Source organism: Phalacrocorax aristotelis, chromosome 3, assembly GCF_949628215.1.
Source record: "Phalacrocorax aristotelis chromosome 3, bGulAri2.1, whole genome shotgun sequence".
Lineage (NCBI taxonomy): Eukaryota > Metazoa > Chordata > Aves > Suliformes > Phalacrocoracidae > Phalacrocorax > Phalacrocorax aristotelis.
The window spans coordinates 32,554,890-32,569,668 of record NC_134278.1 but is presented as its reverse complement, the minus strand read 5'-3'; positions in this window follow the sequence as shown (position 1 = coordinate 32,569,668).

The following is a 14,779-nucleotide window of genomic DNA, read 5'->3' as shown; positions in this document are numbered from 1 at the left end:
AATATTGTTTCAGTCACTAGAGCTATAGCAGTTTAGACCAGTGGAGGGTTTTGTCACACATTTTTGGCATTCACAACTATAGTAGATGGCAGATTCACATAATTAATTAACTGATTCATCCAGACATCCAGATAGTCCCCTTAGGAAGTCGGGAGGTGTGGTATTCATTTTACAGATGATCAGCTAAGGTACAAAGGGATGATTTTTAAAGACATTGGCATTTCTAAAATGCCCCGTATCTTGAGGCTTTCAAAAAATTGTGTCAGAATTGAACAACCTTAGAAACGTTGTCTAGAAAGGACCTCTGAAGGCCTCGAGTCCATCCCCCTGACTGAAGCATGACTATTGCCGGTACCAGAACAGGCCACCCATGGCTTTGTCTAATCAAGTCCCGAAAAACTACGAACAAAGAGACTCAATAATGTCTCCAGGCAACCTGAGTCAGTACGGCATTGACCTTCTCATGATTTTCCCCCATCTAGTAATCAGTTTGAACATCCTAAATGACAACTTGTAGCCGTTGCCAATTTTTATATAATTTGCCAGTTCCTAGTAAGACTTAGCTCCATAATTTCTGTAATTGTTTCAAGGAGTGACAGGTAGGTAATTAACTCACCCCTTACCCTCTTTTCTGTCAAATTAAACCAGCCCAACTCCTTCCACCTCTCCTTGTAGGCCATGTACTCTTGGCCTTTCACTATCTCAGTAGCCCTATACTGGACCCTCTCCAGTTTCTCAACATTGGGTTTACCCACTATACTCTTCCCTTCTGTATCTTAATGTCTATAAAAATCTGATCCAAATACAAAGATTGAGTAATTTCCCCAAAGCCAACAAGATAGTTATTATTCATATTTTCCAAGGAATTTAGGAGCCAAAAGAGATAGATAGGAGATTGGAGAGATTTTCAAAATTACACAGGCACCTAGCAGCTTCTTTAACTGTCTAACATAGTCTTGACCTGCTTCCTGCTGACTTCTAGGTGAGGTTTCACTTACAAGATCATAGAGTAAAGCATGTAGCTGTAGCTCCAATGTAACTGCTTATGAAACAAAAGGTAGAAGGATGTGGATTAAAATGTATACAAGCTCAGGGGGTTGTGTGTGAAGTAAGGAAGCATATAAAGCTTTGTTTGGAAGGTTGTACAATGATTGACGGCCTGCCAAGTATTGTCATTAATGAATCCACCAGAGGTTTGTTTTACTGTGCTTGAAAGGCTGTTTTCAGCCCGGATATTGGTTGGTTTGCACACTTGTTGTTAACATTTCAAATCTTTATCCCTATAAATATCCCTAGAAATTCAGAAGTAATACAAAGGTACTGTATGGTCTTTGGATATTGTTCAACTTCTAGAATGAAGTGACTAAGGTTATGATTAACATTGTTTAATTTATTTATATTATTATTGCATCTGGGAGCTGTAATCATTAACCAGAGAACCTGCTTCAGCTCCATGCACTGTTCAAATGCAGAACAAAGCAATAATCCCTGGTCCAGCCAGTATTCAGCGTAAGAATAAGGAAACAGAAAGCAGATGAGTATAAACACAAGGGGGAGTACAAGAAACAGTAAATTACATTGGTCAGAAGGATAAGCAGGACTGTCAGGGTACCAAAGCATACTACGAATTTTTGTAGACATCACAGTATTGGAAAAGGAGTGAGCGGGTTTTTCCTTTGTGGTAGAAAAATGGGATGGAAGTAAGGTCTGAGAAGAAAGAAAAACAGCTTTACATCGCCTGTATTGAGCATAAGCTGATGACAGGACACCCATCACAGGACTGCTATGTGACAATGCAAGGTTTCAGTAAGGACACAGTAGAGTGGGGTTAAATTATCTCTAAGTTTCCCTGTTGGTTGGTGTAAAGAGCTGCTAGCTGGAGGTAAAAGGACTTTTTTTTGGAAGTGTGATGGTTTTGCATGGGATAGGGTTAATTTTCTTCATAGGAGCTAGTATGGAGCTGTGTTCTGGATTTGTGCTGGAAACAGTGTTGATAATACAGGGATGTTTTCATTATTGCTGAGCAGTGCTTACACAGAGTCAGGGCCTTTTCTGCTTCTCACCCCATCCCACCAGCAAGCAGGCTGGGGGTGCACAGAAGTTGGGAGGTGACACAGCTGGGACAGCTGAGCCCAACTGACCAAAGGGATATTCCATACCGTATGATGTTGTACTCAGCAATAAAAGCTGGGTGAAGAAGAAGGAAGGGGGACACATTGGGAGTGATGACATCTGTCTTCCCAAGTAACTGTAAGCCATGATGGAGCCCTGCTTTCCTGGAGATGGCTGAACACCCGCCTGCCCATGGGAAGTAGTGAATGAATTCCTTGTTTTGCTTTGCTTGCGTGCAGAGCTTTTTCTTTACCAATTAAACTCTTTTTATCTCAGCCCATGAGTTTTCTCACTTGTACCCTTCTGATTGTCTCCCCCATTCCACTGGAGGGAAACAAACGAGTGGCTGTGTGGGCTTGGTTGCTGGTTGGGTTTAAACCACTCCAGGAAGAGAGGAAGCTGAGGCTACCCCTGGATAACTGCTATCTCTGTGAAAGTAAATGTGTTGGAACTGTGGTAGGTAGGAAAGAGCTAGGTTTGTGAGTGATTAATCTGGGACAGTTCTTTTCCATACCCCAGGAAAAGGTGGGAAGCAGTAGGGCTGACAACTTGATAGAAGAATCTCTTTTTGTCCCTCTCCTTTCAGTACTTGCACTACTACGTTTTCTCCCCTTTGGTGTTTTTGGCACTATCAGCTTGGCAATATTTCTCCTTGAGCTTTAGCCTACTTCTGTCCTATAAGAATTTGCAAGGAAACATGAGTCCTGCAGCTGTCTGCAGGGTTTTTTACTGTAGGTGGCATGCAATGGTGGCCATCACTTTCAACCTTTTTGCTGTTGACTGTTGAGATAGCACTTAGTGTTCAGGAGCTGCAATGAAGTTTTGACCACCTGGACAAGTTTCTGTCTCATTAACCCCTTCCATTATTTCTCAGCTCTTAATAGCAGGACGTGAGCAATGGGAAGTTCATAGGCAAAGCAGACAGTTAATTAACACGTCAGTGCACCATCTGCCATACCTTCCTGACTCACCAGAGAAGAGCTCTGCTCTCACTGACCTTACCAAGAACCTTATTAAGATCTGAGAGATGGGGTATGTTAGGCATGAAATGTAGAAAAAAAAGGAAGGCACTTAGTATATAAAGAAGGGCATGAGCAGTTACAGTAAGAATTAGGTAGCATCCTAGTAAGGGGAAGGAAGTGGGCAACCAGAATAGAGGTCTAGTGGAAAACTGAAGGCTTAGTGAGAGAATGACAGTTATCCATAATGATTTATTCCTCTCTCAGACACGCTGATGAAGAACTCATTAGTTGTTTTAATGTCAAATAGCATGGAGTGGGGTACAGGGGCTGGCCCTGGTTTTGCTAGTGTAAAGTGCCTTTGTTGACTGAACCACTGTGAGACGCTGGAAGCATGTGGATTCATCTCACATGATAAATTTAGGAATATATAGATGAGATAAAAAGGGTTTTATTTTAAATTATAAACATTCTCCTGAAATGATGTGAAATGTGCCTGGAAAATTAAATGTCTTTCTTACTCAGGTAACCTATATTTGAAAATAATTCCTGTGGAATTTCAAGTTTAACTAAAGGATTTAAACCACACTTGTAAGTGTGGACCCTGAGCTAGCTACTGTATCAATGGAGATTTATTTCTTAATGTGTTTCCTCTGAAAACACCAGTAGGATTTGAATCTCTGAAACTAAGTTTTATCAGAATACATACACTAGAGAAAATGTGCAGTGAGACAGAACAGAAATAAAGGGGCTCATAAAGAAGACGTCTGCCCGCAAGAAGACAGGGATGGGTCTTTTTCTTTGGGTGTTTTCTGAGGCCGACAGCTTTCAATGACTTTCTGAATGACAGTCCCCTCTGAGCTTTGTTTGTGCGTCTGCTTTTTGTGTCTCACCAGTCTGTTGGCTTTGACTCATTTTGCAAGCCCCTTGTTTGCTGAGGTTTCACACTTTTTCCGAGTTACAGAGGATGTTCTTGCTGTTCTTGCTCAGATGCTCACGAGTAAGGCTCAATCTCCCTGTCTTATCAGAGCATTTTGCCTGACCCACGATTCAGCAGCCAGTACTGTCCTGCCCAGACATACACGCTACTTTATCTGAACAAAAGAATAACATGGAAACATATTAAAAACAATGAAGAAAAAGATAATACTTGCCATAGCTGTGAAAAAATATTTGTCTGTGAAATCCTTTTAACATAACACAATTCTCTTTGCCTAACCCCTACAATTTGTAATTAAATGTGGAAGGCAAAATAAAAGAATAAACCCCTATACTTAGCTTCTATTATTTTTTTTTTCATTTAAAAGTAATGTAAAATATATATGGTGATAAAGTCTAAAGCTCTTTGAACTTGAATAAGATGTAAAAGACCTTAAAATAATCTACAACTTCATATGCAGTTCTTAAAGGTCTTGTTGTACTTGTATAACACCAAAATAAGAGAAGCATGGATATACAGGACAACTCTCCTAGAATATTTTTCTAGCTGGAAAAAGTTAATGTTCTGAAAGGTTATAGCAGATGAATTTTTTCCTATTAGAAGCCAAGTAGGTCTCCAATGTGTGTGACATTTCAAATACCTCTGTGGAGCAAAAGAAATTTACTTCTTGTTGGATTTGCTCAATTGTGTTGCTGAGTCTGAGGCAGATCTATGTGACAAAGCTCTGAAACACACTCCATGCTTGTTCTTTAGCCTCACCCAAGAAGATTTTAAGATTTTTTGCTACAGACTGTCTTTCAGGAATCCCTTTCTAGACAGTGTTTTGTTTTTCCCTTCTATGCAATGCCTCTCATCCAGGCATCTAGCACAAAGACTTAAGAAGTGTCAGGTAAACACATGTAATGCCAGCGAGGGTGAAGAGAAGGCTGAGGTACTTAATGCCTTCTTTGCCTCAGTCTTTAATAGTCAGACCAGTTATCCCCAGGTTTTCGGTCCCCTGAGCTGGAAGGCAGGGATGGATTGCAGAACAAACCCCCCATAATTCAGGATGAAGCAGTTTACATCCTGCTGAGTCACCTGGACACTCACAAGTCTATGGGGCTGGATGGGATCCACCCAAAATACGGAGGCAGTTGGTGGAGGAACTTGCCAAGACACTTTCTGTCATTTATCATCAGTCCTGGTTAACAGGGGATGTCCCAGATGACTGGAAGCTTGCCAATGTGATGCCCATCTACAGGAACAAATGGAAGGAGGATCCAGGGAACTACACACCAGTCAGCCTGACCTCAGTACTGGGGAAGATTATGGAGTGATACATCTTGAGTGAGCTCACTAGGCAAGTGCAGGCCAGCCAGCATGGCTTCATGAAAGGCAGGTCCTGCCTGACCAACCTGATCTCCTTCTATGACCAGGTGACCCGCCTAGTGGGTGAGGGAAAGGCTGTGGATGTTGTCTACCTGGACTTTAGCAAAGCCTTTGACACGGTCTCCCACAGCATCCTCCTAGAGAAGATGGCGGCTCATGGCTTGGATGAGTGTACTCTTCATTGGGTAAAAAAGTGGTTGGATGCTCAAGCCCAGAGAATTGTGGTGAGCAGAACTAAATCCAGCTGGCAGCCGGTCACAAGCGGGGTTCCTCAGGGCTCAGTTTTGGGGCCAGTCTTGTTTAATATCTTTAACAGTGATCTGGATGAGGGGATTGAGTGCACCCTCAATAAGTCTGCAGACAACACCAAGTTGGGTGGGAGTGTTGATCTATTTGAAGGTAGAAAGGGTTTGCAGAGGAATCTGGAAAGGCTGGATCGATGGGCCAAGGACAGTTGTATGAGGTTGAACAAGGCCAAGTGCCAGGTCCTGTACTTTGGTCACAACAACCCCATGCAACACTACAGGCTTGGGGAAGAGTGGCTGGAGAGCTGCCTGGCAGAAAAGGACCTGGGGGTGTTGGTTGACAGCCCACTGAACATGAGCCAGCAGTGTGCCCAGGTGGGCAAGATGCTGTCATCCTGTCTTGTATCAGGAATAGTGTGGCCAGCAGGAGCAGGGAAGTGATTGTGCCCCTGTACTTGGCACTGGTGAGGCCACACCTTGGATACTGTGCGCAGTTTTGGGCCCCTCACTACAAGAAGGACACTGAGTTGCTGGAGCATGTGCAAAGAAGGGCAATGAAGCTGGTGAAGGGTCTGGAGAGCAAGTCTTATAAGGAGCAGCTGAGGGAACTGGAGTTGTTTAGCCTGGAGAAGAGGAGGCTGAGTGGAGACCTTATTGCTCTCTACAACTACTTGAAAGGAGGTTGTAGCAAGGTGGGTGTTGGTCTCTTTTCCCAAGTAACAAGTGATAGGATGAGAGGAAATGGCCTCAAGTTGCATCAGGGGAGGTTTAGACTGGATATTAGGAAAAATTTCTTTACTGAAGGAGTGGTCAGGCATTGAAACAGGCTGCCAAGAGAGGTGTTAAAAAAGATGTATAGATGTGGCACTTGGGGACATGGTTTAGGAAGGATGGTGGTGTCTGGTTGACAGATGGACTTGATGATCTTAGAGGCCTTTTCCAACCTTAATGATTCTATGATTCCCTGCTCCACTTCACCATTTGGTTTCTAGCCAAGCTTGGGTTCTCCTACTGCTCCTACATAATTTGATAGGGATAATCTTTCTTTGTGTGACCCTTACTCTCTTATGCTCATCCTCCAGGCATTTTGTGTGACTTCTGATACTACCAGACATGACATTCTTTCAAGTCCCTAAAGCCAAAGTGCAGTTTTAGATACCTTGCTCTGTCATTTCATTTTCATCTTATTTTACCTAATTACGTCTTTCTGTGCCTGAAAGCCTCTTTTTTTACACTTGGGCTAACCTGCTAGAGGTTTATGCTAGCATATGTTAATTTTCTACCTTTTAAAAAAAGCACTGTGTACTGAAGCTAGGCTTTGTTTATCTGACAGCTGAGTTTCTTATATCAACAAACAAATAATTTAAGGAGTAGTCAAGTATTTAGATTCAAGCGCATATATTTCTTAAGTGGGTCTTAGTTTTTATTTCATTTCAAATGTAAATGCACATTGTAACTTACATTCATATTTTAAAGCAGAAAGGTCAAGATAATAGTCTTGTTTATGTTCATCTTTCTACCTTGTCGAAGAATGACAGGTTTAGAGGTTTTCAAACAGCTGAAGCTGGTCCTGATTACAGATATTGTTTGGTTCTGGAAAAAGCATTAAAACGTGGACTGACTATAAGGTGCTGCTTTTCTTTTTTTTGCCTGAAACTGGAGAAAAGATATAATTAATGATCCAGTTATGCCCCCTTATCTGCAAAAAATATTAGATGTTTTTACTACAAGTATGGAGGGAGAATTCCTCTTTTAGATTTTGTATCAAATACCATTCCCCTTTGTGTCTTAAAAATGCAGTAATTTGCTGGGGCTGTACAGTCAGTCAGTCAGTGCAAACAGTTTTTGTTGAATTACTAAACATTCAAAAGTACACTAATAAAACACCTTGTCATATCATTGTAAAAGCCACTGTGGCCATTAAAAAGTCAAGCCCTTAAGCCATGTAGCACTTTTGAATGTCTACAGTAAATACCTCAGGAAACCAGCTCACACTGCTACCAATAGCCCTGGAGATGTGTATAATTATTTATAATACAACACATCAAGAACAGAGACACCTCTAATTACAAATTTTGCATGAAGGTACATGTAGCAAGCAATGCATAAGACTACTATAAAAACATGGTTGTACTGAAAGAATATTCACTCTTTTATTAATGGTCCTTTAAGGAGGTTTTTACATTCTTCCATATATTTTCTTGCAGAAACTGTCCACTTGATCTATTATATCCAATAAAGAGACCATGTTTGCACTAATATCTACAGTCTTGGAAATAGATAAATAAAAACTATCAAAATTAATGTTTGATAATGGTTATCTTTACACTGTTCTTTTAGTTCTGGTGTGCCATAATCCAAATATACAAATGGTTTTAAGTAATCTGAAGGAAAGCAGACCTTATTTTTGTTTTATGTTGTAGTACTGCAATACAGTGCATTGTAAAATAGAAGTTGGTTGTTGCAAAGGGCTCAGATGTCTACCAGTCGGTGTCAAGCTGTCAACTGTTCTGTACGCTGGGGAGCAGCTGCTTACTGGAGTAGACATTCTGACTTCAACTGGTGTTAATAAGCAAGTAGCTGGTCCCCACAAGTGACTAAGAGCTCGAGGAGACTATGAACTTTCAACTATTCAAAGTGCGTGATGCAAACCTATTAAATAAAAGCCACTTAGAAAGAGTTCCAGCTGTGAGACTCTCCTGACCATGACTGTGGTGTCTCATAAAATGTTTTTAGAATGGCGTAACTCCCCTGCGACTGCAACAGCAGTGTGAGCTATTGAGTAAGCCCCTGGAGGTTCAATGGATTTCAGGTCTCTTTCACCTTGGACTTAATATTGAGCATGTCTCTTTAGGTCAAATTTTTAAAAGGCATTTAATTTTTAAATTAAAAATTTTAAATTTTAAAAATTTTAAATTTTTAAAAGGCATGCTGACCTTGTTTTATTGTCATCCTTTGCTTGTGTTACCTATGAGGACTTAAATCTTTTCAGAGCAGAGACCTCTTTAGAAGTGCAGTTATTGCAGATGTGTGAGTTGCAGGTACAGTGGATATTCCCAGCTTCTACTGTCAGATAAACAATAATAATTAACGTTATTCCTAATGTACTTAATCTCAAGTAAGCACTGAGCCATTTCACCTTAATCTATTTAAGATAGGTCCTTGCAGATCTATGTCTGGTTGAAAAACTCTGTTTAGGCTGGGCAAATACAAAGGCTTAGGCACACTCAATACTTCCTGAACAATGTAAGTATGGGAGATCTGTAGCTAATAATAAGTGACTATGTGGGAAGGGGTGTTTAGGGTCATGACAAAATCACAGGCTGAGCCTTCCAACTACTTGGTTCTGGTCAGTTCAAACGTTTGGTGTTCTATCTTCGATACAATAAATGCGTTTATACATGCTTTTCCTGACTGCCAGATGTCACCATAGATCTGAGATCTGAGAGAGGTTTTGATGCAGAAATGGTTTTAAGGAGATGTGGTAGATTGTCGCATGGAGTATTCATCACTGCAGCAATTAATGTAAGCAATAATGACCTCCAGGTCACGTAGATTCTTATACTTAATGACAGTCTGAGCAGTGAACATTGCCTCAAACCATTAACTCCTCCAGACAGTCATTAACAGGCATTCATAAGTGGTTTCCTAAATTTCTCCTATCGTTCAATGGTAGGGAGTGCTACACCTTCTTCAAACAGAAACAGTTTAGAAGCGTGCTAGTTTACATAAAATTTCCTGAAAAAGTGATTATCAAGCTAATAGGTGGCAATCAACTTGAGCTGTAGTAAAGTGGATGAGATATTCACATCTTTCCCAATACTTATTTTAATTTGATGAGAAAATACATGCTGGAGCTAAACCATTGTGCGTTTAAATAATCTTGCTGTGACATTATAGTACAGAAAATAGCAGCAAACTAAACTGCATTATGACAATATATATCTATTCATATTTACCTGAGACCACAGCAACAGATGCTATTGTCACACTATCCGAACACCAGCACTGCCTGAGCTCATTTAATTGCTGTTTTAAAAAGTGGATTCAGGTACCATTCTCTTCTGCTGTGTGGATTTAAGGAACAGTTTACCATAGTATTTGTTCCATTACATTATCTTTGCAAATCTTTCTAGAAATCCTGAAAAGGTCTCAGATGCATAAAAGAGCTGCATTCTTATTCTGCAGCAAACAAATTGAAGTTCTTTCAACAGACTAAAGATTAGATGGCAAGATAACATTTTCAAAGGTCATTCACAGTATCTGACATAGAAGAGTTTGCAACGGAAGGCCGTATTTCTCTTATTACTTCGCCAGTTCAGGGTTTACTAATCGGGATATGCACCTCTGTGTTCCCGACTAAAGATAAGTAAACAATAAATCTCCTTTTCTGTGAAAGTGCTCTCCTTGTTTTTAAAGAGATCAAGTCAATCTTCTCATTTTGACAGAATAACTCAATAAACCACTGGAAATGTGGCTAGCATAAGATTCAGTAATGTGGTTAGAAGATGCCTTTTATAACCTTTTTGTTTGATTTTGGTGAGGTTGTTACCTAGTGGCTTCACATCTTGATGGGGGATGGAAACAAGAATCAAAGCCAGTCATCCTAACTGGATGTTTCAATTCTGTTCCATATCGGACAACCCGTTACAATTTTGCTTCAATTTAAAAATGTAGTTGAATTGTCCATTGGTGATCTTAGCATATGTTAGACCTGATTAAAAAATAATAGAAATGGACTGTAGAGGTTTTGGGAGTCCCCTGAGAAGCTTTTTGGTGCTGACATGAGCAAAAAGTATTGAGGAAAAAAAAAATCAAGTAATTCCATTATGAAAAAAATATTTATGTAGTGAGCATAGAAGGACAGGTGAGGCTGGCAGTGAAACTATATATAATTGCTGGCTTGTGAAGGTTTCATATGGAAGATATCCTCTTTGCCCAAAGAAAACTAACCAACACTGTATTGACAGATGGAATCTTATTTCATGTCTATTGAACTTCCTATACTTTTAATAATTTTTCCAGCAGTCATAAGTAAATGGCAACTGTCCTAGTATAATCTGTTGGAGATGTACCACTACAAATCTGGAATCACAATTCTTATTTCCCTTCATACAGAAATGCTTCCATTCCTTGCTAATCCCTCACACTACTATTCAGTAGAAAGTAAAAAGTGTAAAATATTTTCCAAATTATGTTAGATCTTATCAAGAACCTGAGATTCTTTCCTATGAAAATTTGGGAAAAATTGAAGTGTTTTCTGAATGTTAATGGCCTCAGGGAGAAATAGGAAATGCATATCTATGGATTTTCTTATCTCTTTAAATATTGTAAAATGTATTTATTATATATACGTAAAACTGCAATAGTTGATGTATCAGACTTCTTGGACTTGTCAAGGGCTCATATGTTTTCTACATGTGTTTAGAGGTCTTTTATCATGCTTGCTGCAGCAAATCATTCTGTAGTATGACCTATCTCCCTTTATGAATTACAGTTGTCTTCTATAACTCCTAAATGGATTTAAAAACTCAGGGAAATGTAGAGGAAATGATAACATTTTGTTCAGGTGTGGTATCTCATCATCCCTTGCCCCATTGCTTAGACCAGAGGTAGATAGGTGCCTAAAAACATAATATAATTGCAACCTCGATTTTTGAACTTGTCTTTAGAAAAACTGTCAATAATGTAAATGGCCTGAGTCACTTCTACTTTCATCCAGAATGTTTGATTTAACTTTTTGGCTAAAGCAGCAGAAGCTTCAAGCCTGTGTGGAATAAAGAGAGGATTTTTATTACCTATTTGAATTTTGGTCATGTGTTCCATTGTAAAGAAATACAAAGACAAATATGGTGGAGAAAACACTCTTTCTACCACCACTTCTTTCCATTTCAAACTCCAGCTCTTCATTCACTCATATTTACAGAATACAGCTATGTTATATTTTGTACCTCTTTGTAATGAACTTCTCTCACTCTTTAGCTTTCTTGGAGTGTCCTTTGATTCTTCCTGGCATGATTTCCAGCTTTTTGCTGACAGCTTTGCAGTATTGTTATTCATAGAATGTGTTTGACTTTTGACATGATGGAATTCCTATGGACCCTTTTTAGAAAGATCTAGGGTTTAAAGCTTTAATCCCAAATGCCTTTTGAAGCATCTTTTGACTCTGTCCCACATTTATCACACTCTCATCTTTATAAGCCCTGGCTTATCTGTCAAAAAACTGAAACGATCCTCTCTGTCCTACACCTCTACAATTTTCTCACCCTCTTATGATTCAGAGCAGCATAGATTATACTTGCGTGAGGTTAACAGGTAGATTGATAGGAAAGGACCTCTGGAAGTCAACTTCACCCACAGAGGTAGGTCACGTGCCCTAGACACCCTGACTGTCTTGGAGACCCTCTGCTGGATGATTTCCACCTCTCTCTGGAACTGGGAGTACCAAAACTAGACACTAGAAACTATTGCAGATGCATTTCACGAGTGCTGAGTACAAGGACTATAGTTTCCTTTGATCTGTTAGCCGTGCTCCTCCTAATGTAACCTGCTATATGAATTGCTCTATTTGTAAAAAAATGTGCTTTTCACCTTGGTGACCCCAGTATCCCCCAGGGGCTGTTCAGCAGGATGATACCCAGGGGAAGTACTCCTAGACAGTAGCCCTATGCTCCTGATAACCCATCTGCCAAGTCTTTTCTTCTTCCCTAGCTGCCTCTTCAGTCTCCTCACCTCTGAGCTTAATACTGCTCTTTTTTGGTAGACCCCAGCTGAAATTCCTTTCTGCCTCTGATTTTGTGCAGGTTATCTTCAGCTACAGGTTACTGAGGCTACAGGTTGAGGACTTCTTTTCAAAGGGTGAAAAGGTACCAAAATGATGATTGTATGTTTGAAAACATAGCACAAATAACATGACTGATTGCATTGTTTTGTTTCAGTACCCATACCATAAAGACAGAAAACTAAATATTCATATGGATTGTCCGAGTTTTTTATCGCTTGAAAGGTTTACAGTGGGCTTGGATAGCTTGTATTGGTCTAACTCAACCAGAAGCCATCAAACACATGCAGGAACTGCTGGCTGAAATTCTGTGTCCAGTTTTATAAAAGCAGTTAGATGAACCGGTAACAGTGCCTCTGGCCTTCAAAACCTAGGTAGAAGAGTTTGTCATTAGAGATTATCATCCTACAAATGTTGTTTTGTTTTTTTTTATATGTGGTTTATTAACTTTGTAGGAGCTGGGGAAAAATAAGACTGAAACAGAATAGTTCTGCAGGAAAAAGAGGAAGAATTCTCTGCTTTTTATGTCTCTTTCTTTCTCAGATTGAAATAAAGCCAAATCCTGTGAAAAGGTATAAGCCCCAAGGTATAAGTCTCCATGGAATAATATGATATCTGCTGCTCATATGTGAGGCAAATTTAGGATGACTGTCTTTTGATACAAGGGAGAAAAATGGTGGGGAGGGACAAAAACGGTCCCATTAAATCGCAAAACCTATAGCATTTCTTAATGCAATCAAGGGCATATTATAAAGGTTGATTGTCACCTACTGAGTTTACACTGTCTAGGTTCTTTACATAGTTCAAGCCTGTTTTCAATCCTAAAAGATACCAATATAGAGGTTTTGAATTGCCCCTTGAGGAATCTGATTCTCATTCCATGTTTGTAGAGGAAATGGGGAGGCAAATTTGAATAGGCAAAGCATATCTTTGTGAATATCCTCCCTCTCACCTCACCTTTCCAAAGGTTTTCAGAACAGTTTTACAAGGTTTTGGTACTCAAGGTCAGAAGAGGAAAAGCAAGCACATGGGAAATAGATTTGGTGAGAACTATTGCATGATGGACCTGTACTCAAGAAGTCAGCCTATGTTCTGCGGTAGGACTGAAAAAAAATGCTGAAAATAAAGTTAATTTGAAATGATGTCTTTTTCTCTGCAGTGTGTACATAAAAATTTATTACACCAAAGGTTGATGTTTCTTTTCCTTAATTTAATCTAGACTGCTTCCTTCGTGTGCATGGCTCATCAGCAACTGCAGTCACATTTTGAAAACACTGTATTCAAGAATATCAGCCTGCTACCCTGACTTGTGTTTCCAAAGCATTCAGGGACACTAATAATCACAGCTGTCAGAAATCATGTCCTTCACAAATTGTGTGTAGCTCAGCACATCCTTCTTAAGTGAGTGCTATTAAACACACCAGCCCCAGCAGATTTGGTAAGCAGTCTTGTCTTGCTTTAAGCCTACTAAAAGTGCCTTTTTCTGCAGGCCTGCACCTGGAGAGAATGGGGCTGAATAATGTCTTTCAGACTGATGATCATCAGGCTATGCCTTCTAAACCCCTTTGTAATAGAGGGTAGTCAGGGTCATCCAAAATATGTCAATCCAACAAGGATTCATGTGTCATGAGTAGTAGCTGTAAGGGAGTTTAGAAAGATATTTTGCTAAAAGATACTAATTATTATATTGTACTGTACTGTGCTGTGCTAAGTCTCAAGTGCCTAGTTTTGGTCCCCTCCACTTCAAGATGGATGCTGCATAACAATAACTGTCTGGCAACACTCATTCCCACTGTACTCGTGATTAATGTGTGCACTCCACACTGATTATTCACAGGTCTGAGGTGCAGAGTGTGATAGAAATATTCTCTAAGGTTGGTATTGATTTTTCTTATCTTCATGTTATGAATTTCTTTCTGGCCCATGACTACTCCAGACTTTCTTCTGAAAAGTTTTGAGCTGGACCAGTATTTCTATGGCTTCATGACAATATATTCCTATTGCTTTGTATTTGGGAGGTAGGTCTAGAACGGTCCTCAGCAAACAAGGCCACTTTCAGTGTGAGAGGCTTCACATGCATTTACAAGGTCTCACTTTGAGCTCTATATACTTTGACTTTGGCTTCCAACCCCCTTACTTGCACAGCAGCAATTCCTGGAGCACCCCAGCAAAATGTGAGCTGCTTTATTCAACTGGTGTGAGCAGGCCACTATTACTGCAGGTGACTTGTGTCTAAGCATCACAAGATGAAGGCTGGTTATTGAAAAGAACATGACTACTTGGCACTAATGGAACGTCTAAACAGTGTATTAACAGTTATCAGGAGTGACCACATAGGACTGCAGTGATTTTATGAACTGACATCTTCTCTTGT